General features: G+C 40.8%; 1 long non-coding RNA gene across 1 annotated transcript; it reads right to left on the bottom strand.

The window, feature by feature from the left end:
• Nucleotides 1-7601: 7601 nt before the first annotated feature.
• LOC114475257 (uncharacterized) lies at nucleotides 7602-8417 on the bottom strand. Its single transcript, XR_003675456.1, has 3 exons — nucleotides 8332-8417; nucleotides 7865-7963; nucleotides 7602-7774 (listed from the first exon to the last, which is right to left on the bottom strand). It is a non-coding gene; the product is annotated as an uncharacterized LOC114475257 (long non-coding RNA).
• Between the last annotated feature and the right edge of the window lie 387 nt (nucleotides 8418-8804).

Raw genomic sequence — 8804 nt, forward strand, 5'->3', positions numbered from 1 at the left:
CAAATTCTACACAACTGTAAGGGTGATTATCAGAGCTACGCAGATGACACACAACTATGTCTATCACTGAACCCAGATGACTATGGTCCCATTGAGGTGTTGTGTGACTGCTTAGAAAAAGTAAACTGCTGTATGAGTGAAAACTTCCTTCAACTAAACCATGACAAGATGGAGGTGATTGTCTTTGGTAACAAGGAAAAGAGGACTGCTGTCAGCAAGTTTCTTGAGTCTCGATGTTTAAAAGCTAAAGACCAAGTCAAAAACCTTGGTGTTCTGATTGACTCAGATCTGACATTCAGCATCAGATCAAATCTATCACAAAAACATCTTCTACCACCTAAAGAACATCTCCAGAGTGAAAGGTTTAATGACTCAGAAAGATCAGGAGAAACTGGTCCATGCTTTTATCTCCAGCAGACTGGACTATTGTAATGGTCTTCTGACAGGAATCCCCCAAAAGTGCATCAAACATCTACAGCTGGTTCAGAACGCTGCAGCTCAGGTCTAAACCAGAACAAAGAGGTCAGAGCACATTACTTTACACTGGCTCCCAGTCAGCCTCAGAATAGACTTTAAAGTTCTGCTGGTGGTGTATAAATGTGTGAATGGGTTTGGTCCAGAATACATCAGTGACATGTTAGTCAGGTATGAACCCAGCAGGTCTCTCAGATCTATGGACACAGGTCAGATAGTGGAGACCAGAGCTCACAGTAAACATGGTGATGCTGCTTTTAGTTGTTATGCTGCAAAGAAGTGGAACAAACTGCAGCAGAGCTGAAGTCAGCATCACATGTGAACATTTTTAAATCAAAGTTAAAGGAACTTTTTTCTCAACTGCGTATGATTGAGAGGAAGATTTTTGGTCATGTTGTTGATGTAATGTGTTTGTTGATGAGTTTAATTGATTTTAAATGTTCTTATTGATTTTAAGCTGTTGAATATTTTATCATGTAAAGCACATTGAGTTGCCTTGTGTATGAAATGCGCTATACAAGTAAATTTGCCTTGCCTTGCCATGCAATCACAATAATGACTGATCTGAGGATTAATAAATGGGGGGAAAAGGATTTTGTCTTTGTGTGTCTTTGTCTGTGGTTTTCTTTACTTGTCATTTTTTGTTTTTGTTTTTTTGTTGATTTTGGGGTCACTTTTTGTATTTTTGTTGTTGTTTTTTGTATTTTTCTGTCATTTTGTGACAGTTTGTTTGTTTATTATCAGTGCTCCACACAAACTTATCCAGTGGTGGCACTGGTGTGACAAACTTTCTCTGTTAGTCGAGGGGTTGTACAGCATAGACATACATGCTGATGAATAGTTGACTTAACTGGCTACCGTAGTTACTGTGTCTCTCTTAAGAACCTGCGACGGATTATGTGCAAGACGCGTGTGCGTGTGTAATAGATTAGCATGGAGGAGATGGCTGGCACACACACACACACACACACACACACACACTCTCTGATCACTGTCTGATTCACCTCATCCCCACCTACAGGCATAAGTTTAAATCTGCTAAACCTGTAGTAAGGACTGTTAAGAGGTGGACAGAGGAGTCAAAGCAGGAGTTACAGGACTGCTTTGACTGCACTGATTGGAGTGTTTTTGAAGCTGCATCAGACAACCTCGATGAACTGACTGACACTGTGACATCTTACATCAGCTTCTGTGAGGACATGTGTGTGCAGACCAAGACTTTCTGCACATACAACAACAACAAACCCTGGTTCACACCTCAACTCAGGATGCTGCGTCAGGCTAAGGAGGAAGCCTACTCGAGTGGGGACTGGGTCCTGTTTAAGCAGGCAAAGTACACACTAACCAAGGAGACCAGAGTAGCCAAGAGGTGCTACACTGAGAAGCTAAAACAAAGCTTCTCAAACAAAGATCCTTCAGAAGTGTGGAAAGGCCTGCGTGAGGTTACCAACTTCAGGAAACCCTCCCCCCACCCTGCAGGTAACAAAAGACTGGCTAAAGACCTGAATAGCTTTTACTGCAGGTTTTCACACCCACCCCCCAGCTCATTAGCATCAGCCCATCACCTGGACTCTGCCCTTCGTGCTCCCCCCACTCCCCCCCCCCCCCCCCCACCTCACCCTCTGACCCCCCACCTGCCCTGAAGATCAATGAAAGAGATGTGTGCCAGCTGTTCAAGAAACAAAAGATCAAAAAGGCTCCAAGACCAGACGGAGTATCTCCCTCCTGCCTGAAAGCCTGTGCTTCACACGGATCTTCAATACATCACTGGAGCTGTGTGAAGTACCTTCCTGCTTCAAAAGCTCCAGCATCATCCCAGTCCCAAAGAAACCTGCCATCACAGGACTCAATGACTACCGACCCATTGCCCTGAAGTCCGTAGTCATGAAGTCCTTTGAGAGGCTGGTATTGAGCCACCTGAAGGACATCACAAGACCCCTGCTGGACCCCCTGCAGTTTGCCTATCGGGCAAACAGGTCTGTCGAGGATGCAGTCAACATGGGACTGAACTACATCCTGCATCACTTCGACTCCCCAGGGACCTACGCTAGGATCCTGTTTGTGGATTTCAGCTCTGCGTTCAACACCATAATCCCGGACATCCTTCACCAGAAACTCACCCAGCTCACAGTGGCGGCCTCCACCTGTCAGTGGATCACCAACTTCCTGACTGACAGGAAACAGCAAGTAAGGCTGGGAAGCATCACATCTAGCACCCGGTCACTCAGCACTGGCGCCCCTCAGGGGTGTGTTCTCTCCCCACTTCTATTCTCCCTCTACACCAATGACTGCACCTCAGGGGACCCCTCTGTGAAACTTCTGAAGTTTGCAGATGACACCACCGTCATCGGTCTCATCAGGGATGGGGACGAGTCTGCCTTCAGATGGGAGGTGGAACAGCTGGCTCTCTGGTGCAGTCAGAACCATCTGGAACTGAACCCGTTCAAGACTGTGGAGATGACAGTGGACTTCAGGAGAAATCCCCCCCCCCCTTACCATTCTGAATAGCGAAGTGGCTACCATGGACTCCTTCAGGTTCCTGGGATCCACAATCTCACAGGACCTGAAGTGGACCTCCCACATAGACACAACCAGGAAAAAGGCACAGCAGAGGATGTACTTCCTGCATCAGCTGAGGAAGTTCAACCTGCCCCAGGAGCTGCTGATCATGTTCTACACCTCCATCATTTAGTCTGTTCTGTGCACCTCCATCACTGTCTGGTTTGGATCTACAACCAAACTAGACAGACACAGATTACAAAGGATAATCAGGACTGAAGAAAAGATCATTGGTGTTGATCTGCCCTCCATCCAAGACTTATACCTGTCCAGGGTCAGGAAACGGGCAGGTAGCATCACTGCAGACCCCTCACACCCTGCACACAATCTGTTTAAACTCCTCCCCTCCGGCAGACGCTACAGATCACTGCACGCCAAAACTACCCGCCATAAAAACAGTTTGTTCCCCCAGGCTGTCACTGTGATCAACACTACACAGTCAGAGTGTCAGACCTGTTTCTGTTACTGTGAAATAACCATGGAACTAAACATAACAACCCTGGATCAACCTGTCACTGAGAAATGTTCATGGACATAATATTTTCATTTAAATGTTCACCTGCACAACTCATCAATGCACTACTGCACTATTATCTTATTATAATTATTGTATTTTTATTTCATTTCATTATTATTATTATTATTATTATTATTATTATTATTATTATTATTATTATTATTATCTTGTTATTTTATTTAGTTTGCACATATTAGTTTAACTACTCTTTATATTTATGTTATACTTCTTTTTTATTTATTATTCTTTATTCTAGTTGATTGTTATTATTTAATGTTTACGCTATCAAGGCAAGGCAAGGCAAGGCAAGGCAAATTTATTTATATAGCGCATTTCATACTCAAGGCAACTCAATGTGCTTTACATGATAAAACATTCAATTGTTTAAAATCAATAAGAACATTTAAAATCATCAGTAAAATCAATTAAAATCATCAGTAAAATCATCATTACATCAACAACATGACAAAAAATCTCTCTCTCAATCATATGCAGTAGAGAAAAAAAGTGCCTTTAACTTTGATTTAAAAATGTTCACATTGGATGCTGACTTCAGCTCTGCTGGCAGTTTGTTCCACTTCTTTGCAGCATAACAACTAAAAGCAGCATCACCATGTTTACTGTGAACTCTGGGCTCCACTATCTGATCTGTGTCCATAGATCTGAGAGACCTGCTGGGTTCATACCTGACTAACATGTCACTGATGTATTCTGGACCAAACCCATTCACAGATTTATACACCAGCAGCAGAACTTTAAAGTCTATTCTGAGGCTGACTGGGAGCCAGTGTAAAGACTTTAAAACTGGAGTAATGTGCTCTGACCTCTTTGTTCTGGTTAAGACCTGAGCTGCAGCGTTCTGAACCAGCTGTAGCTGTTTGATGCTCTTTTGGGGGATTCCTGTCAGAAGACCATTACAATAGTCCAGTCTGCTGGAGATAAAAGCATGGACCAGTTTCTCCTGGTCTTTCTGAGCCATTAAACCTTTCACTCTGGAGATGTTCTTTAGGTGGTAGAAGGCTGTTTTTGTGATAGATTTGATCTGACTGCTGAATGTAAGATCTGAGTCAATCAGAACACCAAGGTTTTTGACTTGGTCTTTAGCTTTTAAAGATCGAGACTCAAGATACTTGCTGACAGCAGTCCTCTTTTCCTTGTTACCAAAGACAATCACCTCCGTCTTGTCATGGTTTAGTTGAAGGAAGTTTTCACTCATCCAGCAGTTTATTTTTTCTAAACAGTCACACAACACCTCAATGGGACCATGGTCATCTGGGTTCAGTGATAGATATAGTTGTGTGTCATCTGCATAGCTCTGATAATCAACCTTACAGTTCTGTAAAATTTGTCCTAAAGGAAGCATGTAAAGGTTAAACAAAAGGGGTCCAAGAACAGAGCCCTGAGGAACCCCACAGGACATTGGTAATCTGTCAGATTCAAAGTTTCCAATGCTTACAAAATAGCTTCGCTCCTTCAAGTATGACTTAAACCATTGCATTACTTTTCCATTTAGTCCAACCCATGTTTGCAATCTGTGCAACAAAATTGTATGATCTACAGTGTCAAATGCAGCACTTAGATCCAACAGAATGAGAACAGATACTTTTCCTGAATCAGTGTTCAACCTTATGTCATTGATCACTTTGATATCAGAGACAGCACAGTTCACCAAGACAAATTCCTCGTGTGTATTCAATACATTACTTGGTCAATAAAGTTGATTCTGATTCTGATTCTGATATAAATGTGTGACATGTGCTCTATTATAGATGTGCATTATATAAATGTGTGACATGCTCTATTATAGATGTGTGTTATATAAATGTGTGACATGTGCTCTATTATAGATGTGCATTATATAAATGTGTGACATGCTCTATTATAGATGTGTGTTATAGATGTGTGTTATATAAACCTATTTCTCTGGTATTCAGATGCTAGGTTAGCACTGAGCTAATGCCTCCCCCTGTTCTTTAGACCAAGTTTGACATGGTAATGTTCACCGGCCCTGATGAAAAGGGACTTAAACTCATAAACATGTCAGCCACTGAAATACCAACAACCACAATACATTTCTCAGGCAACATTAAATTGTGAAGTATTCTTATGCCTTTTTCTCCTAAATACTGTTTCATGTAAATTGGGGTTTTTTCCTCATCACATTATTTTGAAAATAATAACAAAAATAATACATGAATGAATGAATAAATAAATAGCAGTGCTGGTGTTATACATACGGAAACAGACATACCTTGTGTTTTGGTATCAAAGACTGAGATTCTGTATCATTCAATGTGAGAATGTCAGAATTACTAAATGGCCTTGATGTTTAATCTCAGTCTGCCTCCTCTATAGAGTGAAAGAACTGATGACAGAGTTTAAACAGCAGAATTAATCAAACACTCAGTTTGAACAAACAGTTCAACACAAATTGTATGCTGATAGTTTTATTTCACCCCTTTTCATTGTTCCCATGAAGAAAGTATTTTAAGAAAGCATTTGAAACTCAGCCCTGCTACCTTTACTAAAAGAGTCAAATTTAGAAGTTAGAAGTAACCAACGCTCCTTGAAGGAAGGTTTGATCTTCAATAATTCATCATCTAATTATTTTGCTAAAAAGCAAAATATCAAATATGTTGGTTAACAAATGTATGCGACCACCAACCACCATTACTTTGTTTATGAGATTAGCCAAATGACAGAAACAAAGATATTTACCAATGGTGTGATTATCTGCAGCTGTGATTTAACCTCACACCAGGTGGTGGTCTGATAAGTTTAAGATCTGCATGTTTGATGTAGGATCCACTAAAGAGACACCCAGACTTTAATCAACATTTAGTGAGAGTAGTTATCCTTTTCTGCCACAGGGTGGCAGGGTTGGTTCAGGAGTGGTTTCAATTGGGACACACTTTGGTTCAGTGGTTGTTGGTTCAGTGGTTGTTGGTTCAGCCGTTGTTGGTTCAGTGGTTGTTGGATCAGCCGTTGTTGGTTCAGCCGTTGTTGGTTCAGTGGTTGTTGGTTCAGCCGTTGTTGGTTCAGTGGTTGTTGGATCAGCCGTTGTTGGTTCAGCCGTTGTTGGTTCAGTGGTTGTTGGTTCAGCCGTTGTTGGTTCAGTGGTTGTTGGTTCAGCCGTTGTTGGTTCAGTGGTTGTTGGTTCAGCGATTGTTGGTTCAGCCGTTGTTGGTTCAGTGGTTGTTGGTTCAAAGATAATGAATTTGGCCAATGAACATGTTGCTGGAAATTGAAGACTACCAGCAAAACCTGGAAATGCTTCTGTTCTGTTGTATCTCTCCTCGCCACAAAAGTTTGAAGTTGCACATCCTTCCTGTGGTCGTCCGTTGACTGTAAAAGAAACAAGTGTGAATTTATTAATTAAAAATTTGTGTTGTTTTAAAAAGATATTTTTGGAAAAGTAGAGTTTTATTCTTCTTGGTTTCAAAATGAGCAAATTGCAAAGTGGTTGTTTTAAAGCAGTTTCTCATGTTTGGAAGTGGTTGTTTCGTAATTTACTGAAGCGTAATTAAGATAATTTATGCTGGACAAGACTTAGCCAGACAACTTAATCTACGACTAACTGCCTCTTTCAGATCTTTTAAAGAGCTCACTTTGTGCATTGTGTTGAATCGTAGTAACACTTTTGGCAATAAAATAGAAAGATGTAGAAATTGTCTGGATTTGTTTGAACTCAAAATCAATTGTTTTTATGGTTATCATCCTCCAATGAAAAAAGTGTTGGGCCTAAATGTACAGCCTGGGAGGTTAAAGCTGTTTACATTTACTTAATTAAAAACATATAAAAGGCTTTTAGAATATATCAAAACACTTACAAATTGTTCTCCGGCAATAAGATTGTACTCCCGTGCATTCTTGAATTCGGCAAGTCTTCTCATCCGACCAACAGACTTTGCACAGCAAACCATTTGGTGTCAACGTATATTGTAGCGGTTCTGGAAAGAAACCCACAACAGGTCAGCTTAAGCTGTAATTAAACTATGGGCAGAATATTTGTGTGACTCAAAATTATTTTGTAAAACATCTTACCTGGCGGATTATTAGTGTTGCAGAGATCTGTACTGCAGCACTTGACACTCGCCACAATTGACACAGAATTAATGTTGATGGACACATGGTGATGGTTGAAAATCGAATCAATCTCTTGACAGTAATTAGCTGTTGTACAAAACTTGGCCCTCGTTATGTTGGGCTCTGTGCCTACCATGTCTGTAAGGGTAAACAAAAGATTGATTAGCATTCAAAGCAGAACTTATTATTGTTTGAATTTGAAAATAAATGAAGAGAAGCAGACAGTACGCATAGAAGTAGAGCTCATGCAGATATTTCTGTCGTCACATTCTTCAACTTTTGTGCAGTCGTCTCCATCACAAGTGTAACACTTGAGTGCTCCGGTCTCTAAGAATCAGTGAAAAAAGAAAGCATTAGATGTGCATTGATAATCAGTGTCTCACACACAGACACGTGATGCTGTTGATCTACTAACCATAGTCTGACTATTAGCCATCTATTTAGCACGTTAGCTGCAAATGCTTCTATTTTTGTAACCTGCTGAGGGACGGCAGATGCAAATAAGCATTGTTGCTAAAATTCGACATATTTCAATTTGTTGTTGTCTAAATGCAAACATTTGAACACAACAGACCTTGGAATCCTTAAATGTTTGTTGATTAATCTTAAATCAGATGTTTCATTATAAACAGAATAAAAGCCTATAAATGAAGGATGTTGATAGACAGAATGTATTGAGGAAGAGCTGAGGTTACCTGTGCAGAAAAGCATCACGAGGACGCTCAGGCAGAGGATTGGGCTCATGGTGATGAACTGGTCAGTGCTGAGGATTGGTTCTTCTAGATGTCGATGTGCAGCTGGATGATCTCCACTGCTTCCTCTGTGTTTTATATCATACAGGTGACCTCACAGTCTGGGTGTCGCCTTTCTGTGGCTTTTTGGAGATTTGGGTTTCCTCCTCCCTCCCATCATCACCTTATTGTGTCAACTAATCTTTGGGGTTTGGATGTGTTTGTGACCCAATAAACATTTTAGATAACACGTGTGCTTTTTATATTCTTTATCAGTCTCATTTCTTTGTTTGAAACCGTTCTTGGCCTCGGTCACGGCTGTGACTTTATCCCTGAGAGAGAAGTTTCATATCAAGTGTTTGTACTTGCTCCATGGTATCAATGAGACCAATGTGATCTGATTGAGTTGAACTTGTATTTGCTTCCACTTGAGATAT

This window comes from Gouania willdenowi, chromosome 14, assembly GCF_900634775.1.
Source record: "Gouania willdenowi chromosome 14, fGouWil2.1, whole genome shotgun sequence".
Lineage (NCBI taxonomy): Eukaryota > Metazoa > Chordata > Actinopteri > Blenniiformes > Gobiesocidae > Gouania > Gouania willdenowi.